General features: G+C 38.8%; 1 protein-coding gene across 3 annotated transcripts in view; it reads right to left on the reverse strand.

Moving 5' to 3' along the window:
* The window catches only part of CDK17 (cyclin dependent kinase 17), a 96,776-nt gene extending 82,391 nt beyond the window's left edge, over positions 1–14,385 (reverse strand). The window contains exon 1 of one of the 3 annotated variants that reach the window (XM_014285892.3): positions 13,791–13,920. The gene's annotated coding sequence lies outside the window, so the exon portion shown is untranslated. Of the gene's footprint in view, positions 1–13,790; positions 13,921–14,244 lie in introns of those variants that run through there. The other 2 variants (XM_055712615.1, XM_055712616.1) reach the window with 2 other exon arrangements.
* Positions 14,386–14,663: the final 278 nt, after the last annotated feature.

The raw sequence follows: 14,663 nt of genomic DNA on the forward strand, positions 1-14,663 counted from the left end.
ATTCAAGATGCTTTTCTGAGCTTTGAGGTAGCAAGCTAGTTTTATCATTAAAGAATGCACCCACCAGAGCCACAAGAAGGGGAGAGATGGTTGACCATGTCACTGTCCCTGTCACAGCCAGGCTACAAAGAGCCCAGTCCCTGGATTGCCCTAATCCCTGTCAGCCTTACATACACCCACACACCCAGGACAGGAATGCCAGTCCTAGAGCAGGACCACCTTTTGTAAAAAAGCCTCAAACTTTGTTTTTAATCCAGGTTATTTGTGTTGATCTGATTGTATAAATAAAAACACTGAAGACATTGCTATTTTCATTAAACGATCCTAAATTACATTGCATCATTTTGTTAAACAGTATACCACATACTACAGATCAGGTTAATTTTAGCATTGTATACCATTTCATACAAAGAAAGTTCACTTCCCCCTTTAAAATGAACAACTAACTTTGAATAATTACAAAGAGCTGTTAAAGAGCAACTTTCTCTTTTAACCCTACTACATTATTAATACTGCTGTTTTGAGACAAGATGTCTAAATCTGAGACAGTTTCACTACCAACAAGAACCCTATTTTTAATTGATTTAGTGCTTGTATTAAGTTTCTACTTCAGCATGACAAAGACTTGAACAATCTTTATTCACACAGTGGATTATTTAAAAAAGTGGTCCAGGTACTGCCCATGCAGTCAAGAATGTAAACACAGATACTGCCGATGACAGCACTTATGTCTTAAGAGAATTAATTTACTCTCTCAAGTGCTGCTAGAAAATTCTGTGTAATGAGCAGTGAAAATACTGAATAAAGCATTTATGATTTACATAGTATAAATCATATTCTGATATGCCAGACGTGCATTTATAGTTTATGTACATGAGGCATGTTAATCATGAAGTGTGCAACAAAAGTAACTGCAAAAATTGCTTACAGAACATGCTCTTGCATGTGTGAAGAAAATGTGGTTGCATTTACATCTCATTTGCTATATACAAATTTCACCCAGCCATAAAATTGCAATTTTAATCTCCTCCTCCCAATATACACGAATGTTTCACTAAAGAAATACCTAAAATTTCTGCTGCATCTTTCAAGTAAAAATGGTCCCAAATACATCATAAGCAGGGTTTTCAATAGTCCAAAAGACAAACTGCATCTAAAAATAGGTCATATTTAATAAAGTTACTTCCAGATCTCTCAAACAAAATATACAATGGCATACAGTACAGAAAGCCTACTAATGCTTATCATAATCCTAAACACCTATTTTCTACAAGGTCATAATGATCTTCTGTCCACCAGCTGCTTTTCTATTTTCTACGAATTTAACTAACATTTAATATAGGTCACATTTTCTCTTTTTGTTTGAATTTGGAATTAGATTGCACACCACTTCTAAAACAAAAATCAACATTTTAAAAAAATTCAATGTAATAGATATGCTGTCTCTAGTATCTAAACGACACAGAATTAAATCATTCTACAGGGCAATCTTCTATTGTTTTCAAACATAGCTTTCTCATCCTAGGAAATTATGTAAACTGGAAGAAATATATATAATCTATGCTAAACTTGGTTTAAAATACATAATTTTCAGATGAAGATTCCAGCCTTCAACAATACTAATAAAAGCATTCACACCAGCAGAGCTCCAAACAGTATCTGCAAAAAAACCTGAAGTCCGTATTATATAGTGTTACACTGTAGAAAAATGAATAGCCCTAAATATTGCATTATTGCATACTGAAAAATCCTTTTAAAATCCTTTTAAAATTAATCATTTAAAATAAATCAAAAAGTTACAGATCAGAAGCCACGTTTCAATTGTTATTACAGCAACAGAAGTTCTTAACATGTAATTATTTGAGTAAATAGATTTCTGCACCACATATGAAGGAAAGAGAAAAGAGCAAGGAAAGCCTGGGCTGAGAATAAGGTTCGATAACTAACTTTACCACTCAGTGATGCTAGATGGGTGAAGCAACACCAAAAACATCAGCTTTGCCATCTGATGAGCAAGGCAGACGAAGATTATTCTAAGAGCTTTTAAAAAAAATTAATCTAAAATTCATTTAAAAACATGAATCTAAAATGCAACTATTAATAATTTCTAGTAGCATCCAAATTACTAAAACAGACAAGGACAAAAAACGGATAAGCTGCAAAGATTTATGCATACAAAAATGTTCAACAACAACACAGCATGCCTCTTCCGATGCTCCCTACTGACATTTTCTAGGAAACACAGAACTTCCCAAAATACTGATAGACAAAAAAAGGTAACAAAACTATACTGGAAATTAAGGAGAAAAGCCACTTTTTGCCTTTAGGAAGTTTAAACCTTATTAATAAAGTCCCAGTATTTGTTTCATACACTTAAAGCTTCAAGGTATTAAAAAAAAAAAAAAAAAAAAAAGAAAAGAAAAAAAAAAAAAGAGTAGTGCAAGGCATTTCATAGCATAATTGTAACTCTGAGACCAGCACTACATTCATGGGTACAGAGGTACTGAAGTGAACAGTATTCTGCTGGATGGCTGGTCAATGAAAAATTGTGTCAGAACCGCAGACACAATTAAACTAGTATCACTACAAAACAAAGCGTTAGGACACACAAAATATTTCTCAGCCTCAATTCAATTTCCTCTGTCATAAGACTTTTGATGCTGCAGAGCATGGGTTTGAGAGCAATTTTTTTTTTGAGAGCAACATTATATTATTCAGTTTACAGCATTTCGTGACTGAAATTAAAAAAAATGGATACCTGGATACACCCTATGGCCTATGGAAGTTCAAAACATCTAATTATCCTTAGAACACATAATCAGCATGTTTCATGAATAATACTGTACCCAGCATCTCTCAAACAAAACCTGCAGTACAGGGATCTAAGAACAGATTTACATACGCTGTTTTACTAGATAAACACAGATGTCTGACTTCTTAGATCAAAATATTGTTGATAGCACACACAGCAAAGCCCTAAGACAACCCCTAGGCCTTCCTCTGGATTAAAAAACAAATAGAAAAACCACCAGATTCCCAGTATTTCACAAGAAGACACGCCAGTAATATCCGATTCCAGATGCAGCATGCTCGAACTCCATCATGCTCTACCTGTGAAGCTTTCCTTTGGTCCTAGCTATGCACGCCTTCCCTCAGTTCTGACACCTGAATTCATCCCCTCTGCTACCGAACAAAACCACACCTATCCCTAAGGTTTGGTTCAAAAATACAGCAAAGCAACCCATCCAAGGAGGATAAACGGGTATTACTAAAAACAAATGTTCACCTCTATGCTGTAAACCAGAGTGCAGCTTCTTTGTATTTCAGACTCCATCATAAAGCTTCCTAGACTTCGTGACAAAAGAGCCATGGTAACTCAATCCAACTGAAATACTACTACCTAGCAGAAAAAAGTAAGGCTTCTGCACACTGCGGAAGGAGCTTTGTCAGGAGTTAAACAAGATGAAAAGACCATCACAATTGTCTCCCACTTTTGCACAAAATGTAACATGTTATTTTTGCAAAGCCTCTTATAATCATACAGAGACAAATATTTTTAAATTAGAACATAACACAAATAACGTGGCAACTACCACAAAATTTTGAAAGGGCATTAACCCACATACATTTCTTTATCCCTTTTAAACCTCTGAACACAATGGAAAAATATTCCATTATGTCACTAGGATCCACTAACAGTTAAATATATTACCTTTGGGGTGTGGCTCTTCTCATAAAAGTGACTATACAGAAAAGGAATTTTCTCTGTCAACAATTTCACTTCCTGTGCTTTATCAGAGGTTTGAAGGGGTTTTTTTCCTCCTTAAGTGACAAAAGACTTTTTTTTTCCCCCCAATAGTCTAATACTGGAAGCTCTGTATACTCGATGTAGTTAAGAGACTATTTCCTGTAGAAGACAGTCAACAGGACTGCCTTCCAAGTCTGTGTTTCAGGCCTGTTTGGAAGCAGTGGGGTTACATATGTGTTAGCTCTGTAGGACTGGAAAGGGTCCAGTGCAATTAACAAGACTGAGGCATAAAGCATTAATGTAGGTTAAATAGTCCAGGATAGATTAATTTACACTGATACAAAAAGACTGAGAGCAAGATACTACCTAGCCACAGAAAAGGAGAAATCTACCCTTTTGTGTTAGTATAAAGTTGGATTGCCAGTATTTTATAGCTAGACCATCCCCACTTCCAGTCGTTTCTTATGAATGTTTACCAGAACCTATACCACCAGGTTTTTAGAAACTGCCAGAGTATTATTTCTGTTAACAGGTCTCTGCAGTAAACCCTATTAAGGCTGATTTTCAAAATGTCCTCAGCACTCACACCCTGAAGACCAGTACCTTAAAGAAGCCTCAAGTTAAGTGATCAAAAACTGACATAATACATCCCTACATACTTCTTTAGCTACTTATGCACTACTTTCCATGAAAACTGGCCAAAGTCACTGCATAAAAACTGCTGCAGTTATATCCTAAAATAACTTCTTCAACAGATTATCTAAACTAGCGTAAAACTTGGCAAAAAATGTCAACCAACCCAAGGAAATAATTATCAATATGCAAGTAAAATAGAGATTGTACATCCTATCTTCCAAGCAAAACCAAAAAACCCCCTCTGAATTAAGATACAATTTCAGTTACCAAGAGCAAATATGACAATCCAATCATGTAAAGACATAAATTTACAACTAACTTAATGTTGTGTAATGTCATTAAAAACTCAGTAATGAACATGAACTGCAGGTGTAGTACATGCCCTATGTACTACAATTCAATAGGCTTACTTTATCATGGAGCATATATACTGTAAGAACTAGGTTCTCATAATACAATAAAACAGGTAATTTTTGTTTGTCCTTGCAACCCTGTTTTCTGAAATGCCATGAGACAGAAAATAAAAACAGAGCATTCTGCAACCTATTTCAATATTAAAACGTACTATTGCTACTACTCACATGACTGGAATTTTAATTCATGATAAGCACCTGCAAGAAATAGTGAAGAATAAAGAAAAATCTGCGTATTTTCTTGCTTACATATTAAAGACCCAATTGCATAAATTGTGGGTGGGGGGGATCACACTATTCATCTTTAGGCACCTGAGGCACTTAGGACACAGTTTCGTATCAGGTCTGGGGTCAATTAACAGTTTCCACCACCTGTAAGAAAATGCTTGGCTGCATCACCCAGCCACCCTCCCTTCTTCACCATCAACCATGTAATTCCTGCCCTCTCTTCCCTCCAGTACTTTCCAGACAGTAGTGGAAACCTATTCAGTTTACTGATACAGCAAAAATTATTCTATATAGAAAAAAATTATTCTATAGCAAGCACTTAATTCCGCTCAAACTGTAATGCTGTAATACAAAAACAATGACTTGATGATCTCCCTCCAAGGTAAACATGGAAAGAGAGGTAGCTCTATATTGAGATCTTTGGATTACCCTCTGAACCCATTTCTCTCTAGTGATTATAGAGAGGAGCATTAAAAAAAAAAAAAAGGCGGGGGGGCAGGGCAAAACCCAAATCAATCGATCTGGCCAATTTATATTTAAAATTTGAACAAATTATTTGCCGAGAAAAAAAAATATCCAGGTTTTATCTACCCACTCCTAGAACCAGATGATTATAAAGGATATAGACCAGGGGTCCTCAAACTTTTTAACCAGGGGGCCGGCGCACGGATGCAGTGGCAGGCAGTCACCTGCGGCTGCTTGGTTTCCCCCCCTCAACCCCCGGCGGGGGGGGGGCGGGGGTGTCTGTAAATACCGGGGGCCGGACTGAGGACCCTGGGGGGCCGTATCCAGCCCGCGGGCTGTAGTTTGAGGACCCCTGATATAGGTATTTTGTTAAGACGCAGCTACAGGTGCAAATCATCACTGGCCATCCATTGATCCCCAAAATAACTTTTAACAATGACAAACAACTTAGGACTAAAATCCTTCAACTAACATCTACCTCTTCCATTACCAGAAATACTCACAAATACCAGTAAACCTCCTACGATGTACAACCACCAAAAAAAAAGCCCATTTTAAAGGAAGCAGGTTCAGAACACTGTTAACAACACTCAATGCTTTATATCTTATCCATAAACTAAACCCAAACACATTTTAAAATGCAGTAACTGAGCTTACTACCAAAGCATATCAAATCCATACGTTCAGAACTCCTGATCTCCTTCGTATTGCTCCTAAAATACTAAATTTGCATAATTTGAGAAGAAATGCATATACCAATTGAGCAAACTAATTACTATACACCATTATTTTGCTTCTGCTGTGCTGTCCAGAAAAAAAAAAAAAAAAAAGTGTATGCTAATAATGAAAGGCCTTCTCCTGCCTAAATACCTTTTAAACCTTTTTTTTTGGCTTATGGATCAAGCATTTTGATTTTAAGAATTATACTGAGAAGTGTCAGAAACAAGCCACAATAAAACATTCAGGTTAACTGCAGTCCCTGATAAACAACCCAGAATTACAAGCAGCAGGTTTAAAAATACTGTGACTTGTGCAAAACAGGAACACTGTAAGCTGTTTATCTTGTTTAATCCTGAAGGTAAATAGCATAAGCTTTAAAATATTTTGCTTCTTCGTCATAACCTACTGAATCATATTGACAAAGGTAATGAAATACTATGGAGAATCTTAAACTTTTGGAATTGCGTCTGAAATTGCTTTATCTCAGTATCACACAGGACATTATTCTCAGGAATGCTCAGTGTAAATTTCTGTGATTTAATCCAAACTGTAGCTTCAATGAAGCCAAAGATTTAATCCTGTCTCTCCTGAGGTTATCAGTTCTTCAGAAAAAAACAAGTACCCTGCACAACCTCCCTACTGGGCCCCTTTAAAGTATGACTGCTATAGTTACTATTTTTTTTTATTGTTGCCTATTCCGAATTTTTTTAACTCTTAAACATAGCTCAATTTCAGCTTATGTAGTTCAGTTTTTAAATATTATTTTCAAGAAAAAAATATTTTCCATTTCTGCAGATTTCTTTTCTCCAACATTAACAATTTCCACACCAAAAATCTTCTTTCCGTTCATAAATCCCACCTCAAAGATGTACCCATATTTAAAATTAAGTATGTATTTTATAAGATTTATCAGTAATTATTTCCCCGCTGTGCCTTCTTATTCAGTACCAAATTAAGTTTCTGGGCTGCTTTTTTACACATCATTTTTAAAAGACTTTAGTACAGAATATATGTTTGCTATATTTAGCAGTTGAGGACCTCCTTTCCTCTCTGTACAACAGGAAAGCTCCCCTCCCATCTGCTCAGGATATTAAAAAAAAAAAAAATAATTACAAGCTGTTGTTTTTCCATTGACTCTGCAGAAAGTGACTATTATTTGCATGTAAAAACAAAAGTAAAGTTGAACCCAAATGCCTATTATAACTTCCATCGGTTCCCTGACACAGGCAAATGGTCACAAGACACCTGCTGGTGCAGGGGCATGGGGATGACAGCAGCAGCCAGCAAAGGGGAAAACCACCACGGCTTTAAGCAACAGTGCCGAAGTTACGCCAGTTTAAATTGGCTGTGGAGCAGCAAAATTTCTCATAGGCAGCACCTGCCCAAGCATCGTCTCCCACAGTCATACAGAGAGACTTAAGTTTTATATTTAGTTTTCAGAGCAAACATAAATAAGGTGAACCATGAAGTAGTTTCACGTTTTATAAGTAGACACTTAAACAATTTAGTAAGATATTTATGACAGAGCTTTAAGACTGAATAGTGCTTAAGAAGGAAACAAGCCTCTTGCATACATAAATACTCTGCCGCTGTTTATAAGAACCAGATCTTGATAAAGAGAGAACAAACAGAGGAAGCTGCTCTGGCAATAAATTTGGGATAGACCGAAAAAATGGCTTTTAATTTTCCCCAGGTGAACATATATATGGCCACAACTTTTTTTGACTATACAATGTTTATGAATTATATATTTAGAAATTAAATTTTGCTTCAAGATGTAAAGAAAAGCAGTGGAAATAAAATGTATTCCATTATTTCATGACTGATTCTCTTCCTCTTGTATGTTATTAATGAATTATTAATTGTATTTAATATCTTTCAAAACTAAAAGCTTTCCCTAAAGCCCACATACTGAATCCAGTTCAACACTAAATATCTTTTCTGTATTATACATGCAAAACTATTCCAAAGCTTTACAAAATAAATTCCCAAACTAAAAATTAGTATTAATAGTTGCTTGTACTTTGTTTTAATTACAAAATAATTTATGTTAAAAGTTAATACACTGTATTCAATCTTTTAAAGCCTGATATAAAATGCCACATCAAGTAACATCAAGCAAACAATTAGGAAACTGCCATTTTTCTAAGCATCCACGCTGCACTAATGACCCATTCTGCAGTATCCATTGTTTTCCCAATTTTCTGCAAGCTACAAAAACAATCAGCAATTTTCACTGGCTTTCACTTCATTAGTGGCAATGCCAGACAGCAGGCACTGAGCAGGTTTCCCAGTGCTCCTTCATGAACGTACTTTGATGATGAGAAGCCCTCATCATACAGTTATATAACAACAACTATTTATAGTTACCCACTTGATTCACATTATCTGCCAAGTTTTAAACCATTTCATATGTAGACACTTGATCTTATCATTTTAGTTCCTTAATCAAAATGTCACATAACAGGCAAGTAAAAGGTTTCAGAGAAGCCTGTCTGCCACATCAACAATATTGTATCACAGTTTTTAATCTTATCAGGAGAACCAGAAGTTAATTTCACAAGATCAGTCTTCTATAAATACACGCTGAACAAGTTACTTCCTTTACTTAACCTCCTGTCTGTCAATATCCATTACTATGCATATTACTTTTAAAACCACTAAAAGAAACCTTAAGTTGTGCTGAAATTACATAATCTCTCAGAGTTCTGAGACATACTGAAAACATGATCAGCATTAACACTCCAGAAAGCATCCGATCAACTTCTACTTAACACACAACTTCAGTGGCAGCTGTTTAACACCCTCAGGTTCTCTTAGGAAGTGTCTCAGAGCATCCCATGTGACTATCACTGGTTTACTTCTGAATACAGCAGTATTTAATGCACCTCTTCTGAAGATCATCAAATGCTAACATTTTCTTTAGCATTTGTAGCAAGCTGATGGCTCTGTTAGAATTCACTTTCCTCCCAAAACACGCCTTGCCTTATCGTCATAGTTGGTGACAGCATGAGTTTTCCGCATCACAGTCTTCGGCTTATCTATCATATTCACGTAACTTCAATTTTTTTACATTTTTGTAAACTGGCTTCTTTACTCCTATAGGCCACTGCAAACTTTTTGACCTAAAAACTTTTCTCTCAACTACAAGACAGTGGGTTTGCAGGTAACTAATATTCTTTGATAACTCTTAGTAACCCATATTTCCCAAAGATCTTTATTTTAGTGAGCACCAATTAGCAACCATTACTGTAAACCTCATCAAATGTTACCTTTAACATCTTGCACATACCTGAACAACATGCAAACAAGTCAATACTTCCCAATCAGTAAGGGAAGAGTAGGCAGGCAGAAATACTTGGACAGAAACATTTCTGAAAGACCACACAGGTTAGTGCAGTTCACTACGAAATAGGTGTATCAGCACAGCTACATGGCTGCAAAATGTGCTTATCCACTGAACACGGAAAAAAAAGTCACAAACTTTAACACTAACTGAAAACATGCAAGTACCCTTAGTGAAGCTGACAAAATGCAATGTTAAAAATCAGAGACCATCGTGCAACTCTACCAAGCCTTGAAAACAGCAGCAGACAGAGAAAGTAGTACAATTATGAGGTACAGATCATAATTAAATGAAGTATGATTAGAGGGCACAGAATAACATTCACTTATGCATGATACCTTGCCAGTCCAACCTAAAATACAAAGACAAGCAAAACTGTAGCTAGGAGTGTAAATGAAAGACATGTTGTTTCTTTGTTCTGGAATAACACTGCCTTGTTCATAATATATGTGCAACTAGTTGTACCAGAGAAGATAAATAAAAAAATTAAGGGAAAAAAAGTCATAATCAAAACCTAGGATAAAACTGTTCTTCAACTGACTGTGTACTTTCAAGGTATTACAGAAATGAGCAAGCAGAACATTGTCCTGAAATTCAGAGAAGCCTTCAATTGTTTATTTTAAAATGTTATAAAGTTGGTATTTTCCCTTTTTTAAAAATTATGCCTAATTCTGCCTCACAACATGAAAAATTAAAACATGATTTGATAGGTATTTCTTCTTTTGCTGCATTTTCTGATGATGCCATTCACATTTTTTTCCCCTCTAACATTCATGCATACCCGACAACCTGATGTCCCCTACTGAATGAAATTTCTAATCCTTTAAAAACAGGCACCAGACCACAAAAGCCCAAATATGCTAGTAAGGCACAGTTACAATGAGTTCCAAGTATCAGTGTGCCTATGGCATAATACAGTCAGATAGAGGGGTATAACGATCTCCAAGGAAGTGGCAAAAGCCTTATTATCCAAGGACTGATGTATGAAAAGCTGGCCTGATGCAAATTACCTAATCTATGCATTCACTAAGGTTATTGTTTTCCATATAACTGGATCACAGAACTAACGGAGAACTCTTCTTTTTTTCATGTTCTTGTGCTCCGCATTGGCAAACTAGCTCAAGTTCCAGTTTTCTTTATTCCTTGTACTATCAACAACAGTTGTTAAATGCTTGATGGTTAAACCGTTCTTTGTAGACACTTCAACTAGCCAGTTCTTCTGAACTCTGGAGATGACATCGCCACTAAAAGGAGTTCAGGAAACCAACAACTCTAGAATTGCTAATCCATCAGGTTAGGTAACAGTGCGCATGTATGGATTTGTATTCAATACAGAATTATAAATAGTCATTTGTCTAAACAAGCATTAACTCTTGAGAGAAAAGTTGTTAAAAGCATATCACGACTCTTCAACAAAATACACAGGAAAAAGAAAACATCCCACACAATTAGTGGGCATTTCTAGGAATCTAGTACTTCTGGCTGTATCTGTTCTTCCCCACTTCATGGGGAAAAACATTACCACGTATACATAGTAGGATATATAACATTTAGTAAGTTTAATAAAAAGCCCCCTAGTCTTAGACTTTTAAGTTTTTTTTTCAAAACCAAATGAAAACTGTTGTCTAGCAATGAAAATATTTAAAAATAAAATGCTTTTACTTCTAATATGCAAGGTAGCCTGTACATCAGTATGTGAATAGGCACAAAAAAAATTTTCCAGTTCTCACACTCAGAAGGAAAAAGTCATTGCTACAATTATATGCATTGCAAAAAAGACAACAATCACTAGCAATACACTGGTTTAGTTTGTTCTTTACACTTGAAGCGTTAACTGTCAAGTAAACTTTCGGCATTTTAAAAGCATTTTTACATGCTAAAGTTGTGGAGTAATGTTTTATATCAAATTCTGAAGTGCTACAGATTACAGTGGAGTCCACATGCCTCTGCAGATACACATTCACAGCTTGGTGTAAAAATAATTAAAAAAACCCAAGCATTAAAAAGCACACATCTAAGTGTTTAAGATACCTGTAATTTAAGGGCTGTAAGCAACATGCAGTGAGTTTATGCTAGAAAAGCTTTATTATTGAGCTTGATTTTTAGATGTGATCTTGTCCATATTCACACTGCACCAGATAAAGCATTCAATAAGGACACAATTAGTATACATGCCTTTTTAAAATACAGCTGATTGGCTTTCTTGGCCAACAAATAAAAGCTGATCAGGACATCAAATATCAACAGCTCCCATTAAATGTGAAAAGAGGGTAAAAAGCAAATGCCTAAAAAGGTTTTAACACAGATATTGAATCAGTCTCCAGCAAAGCCTCTCCTGATTGTACTTTTTAGGTGCAATTACTCAAATATACCGTACTGAATCAAAACTTACTAAGACCAGTGAAACATTTTTTTTTTCTTCTTGCAGCAGGCAGTCATTTAAGGCATTTGAAGACTTTTTATTTTAGTAAGCCATTAAAAAACTCTGCTTATTTTTACTGTAAGAGCTCCACGTTGTAACAATAACACAGGCATACAGAACATCTTAGTATCCATGTCATAAGCTGCATCATACTTTCACACTGCAGTGTCAGGCAGAAATTTAAGCCAGAGCGATTCAGGGGAGAAACAGAGCCCTGTCCTGGTTTTCAGTTGCTCTAATTATATATCAAGTATTTCACTACACCTTAGTGGCATTTTACATATTAAAAAGATCAATTAAAGCACTACATCCTTAGTCAAGCTTAAAATAAATGCCTAGCCACTTTCAAACTATAATTTGCTTTAGACAACACAGGCTCCAATTTGCAAACTCTTCAGTATGGATGCAGGCAGACCCCACCTACTGATTTGTGTAGAGCTCCATCCCGGGTAAACACTGGGCTACACCACACAATATGCAAATACAAGGTATGAACTTCACTGCGTTATCCCTCCTAAGAATTTTTGTAAGCCAGACTCATTATTGTCAAAGGAGTATTTAAATAACACCATGAAAAAAAAGATGCTTTCATCTTTCAAATTTAAGTGGACCTTTTAACTCCAAGTTAACATTATAATGGTTTCTCTATACTAGAGAAGTAAATTCAGTTTGCTCTTTCAAGTATAAATTTTTAAGGAAATTTTTCACTATGCATTTCAAACATACTATTTTATGTTTTCATATCTGTTACTTCTGTGTTAATTATTTAAAACAAGTCTCTCACATCACTTACTGAAGTGCAGATATGAATAACAAAAGCTGTGTATGAGGATACAGAATTACTGCAACAAAGCAATATAGCAATTTCTTTAATATCTTAAGCACATGAAACACCCAATCACCTACTTCACTTTTACCCAATTCTAACAAGAAAATAAACCTGAATTTGGCACCAAGTCTAATCCCACAAATGTTTTCTTCTGTCCCACATCTTCCATGTATTTAACCTTTGGTCATCTAGCTTCCAGTTCAATTCATACAATTAAAAAAGGAGGCGAGGGGGGAGGAATGGAAGACTTTCAAACCGGGCTTCCTCTCCTCCTATCTATGCCGAGATAGCTACAAGAAAGTTGCTATTGATCTTCTGTCAAATTACAAAAAGGAAAAAAACCCACACATAAATTCATCAAATATTTTTTTAAAAAAAGAAACAGATGCTTTTTCAATTATTGCGTCTGGATTATGACAGACCTCAGCCCTGTTTCCCTCACAACAACCACCACTACCGAAGTGCCCAAGACAGCTACGAGTTTAAAGCAACTCCAGCCGGCTCCCAAAACTGTGGCAGGAGAGACAAAGGGATCAAGGTCAGCATTCTTCCAACGCAGCAGCTAATCCACTCCTATGAACACGGTACTGGAACTGGTGGGCGTAACAAATCCCCATGAAATATAAAATACAACTAACGCCACCTGATTTCCCCCGTCCCTGCGAGAGAAGAACCATTTTGCTCTCATTGGGTTCAAGCCATTACTTATCTGAGAGGAAGGGGAGGGAGAAGCGGAGTTCACAGAAGTTCAGGGTCAGCAAATGTTCACGTATCCTGTCATCTACGAACTCAAAGCCCAGGGCACAAAATCTCTTATAGCACGCACAGAAACCTACACGTTTTAGGTGCGTGTGTGGGGAGACCTGCAATAGGAGCGAATGTGTCATACGTGCGGAGGCTGCGAGAAGAGCTGTCAGGAGAAAGCAGCCTCGCTTGAAGGGGAGGAGGCGGCGGGGAAAGGACGGTTACGAACACAGGCTCACCAAAAAATCCCGCGGCATTCACCGGCTGCACGCCTCGGCTCACCCCTCAAGCCCGGCTCCGCTCGGCTCCCCCCGTGGACGGTGCTCAGCCCCCCGGAGCTGCCCCCCGGCGCCGCGGGGCCGCTCCCAGGCGCCACCGGGCAGCGGAAATCCCCCGCAGCCCTCCCCGGCCCGGCCCGGCCCGGCCCTGCCCTGCCCGGGGGCGCAAAGCGGCCCTGCCGGCCCCGGCGGCCGCGGGCTCCACAAGCAGCCCCTCGGCCCTCTCGTGGGGCGCCCCCCCGCCCCCGCCTCAGCTCCCATCACCTTCCCTCCTCCTCCGGGGCCGCGTTTTCACCGCGCCCCCCCCGCGACGTCCCACGCACACGCAGGCCGACAGCCCCCGCGGGCCAGGCCCCAGCCCTGTGAGCCGGACCCGCACCCCGGGGCCGGGAGACAATGAGGAGCCACAACTCACCAGCAACGCCGGAGCTCCGTGGGTCCGGGGGCGGTTCCTCTCCCCCTTCTCCTTCCCCTCCTCCTCCGCCCAGGAGCAGTATCCGGCCACCGGGAGCCAAGCCCCCCACCCCCTCCCCTCGCTGCCCTGAGAGCAGCCGCCGCCTCCGCCGGGCCGTCGGCCGCGCTCCCTCCCCGAGGAAAGTCACTTTATTCCCCGCTCCAACATGGCTGCTCCCGCCGCCGCCGCCGCAGCAGCCTTCGCCTTGCCGCGGCTCCCCGCCACCGCCGCCGGAGAGGGGCCGCAGGCCGTGCTCGGGAGCCGCCCGGCCGGCCGCTGGGTGCCGAGAGCGGCCCGGATGGCCTCGCGTCAGCTGAGTCGGGCCGCGGGGTGCGCGGCGAAGGGGCGAGCCGAGCCGGGCTGCGCGTCTCCGCGGCGGG

Source organism: Falco cherrug, chromosome 5, assembly GCF_023634085.1.
Source record: "Falco cherrug isolate bFalChe1 chromosome 5, bFalChe1.pri, whole genome shotgun sequence".
In the NCBI taxonomy this organism is placed as follows: domain Eukaryota; kingdom Metazoa; phylum Chordata; class Aves; order Falconiformes; family Falconidae; genus Falco; species Falco cherrug.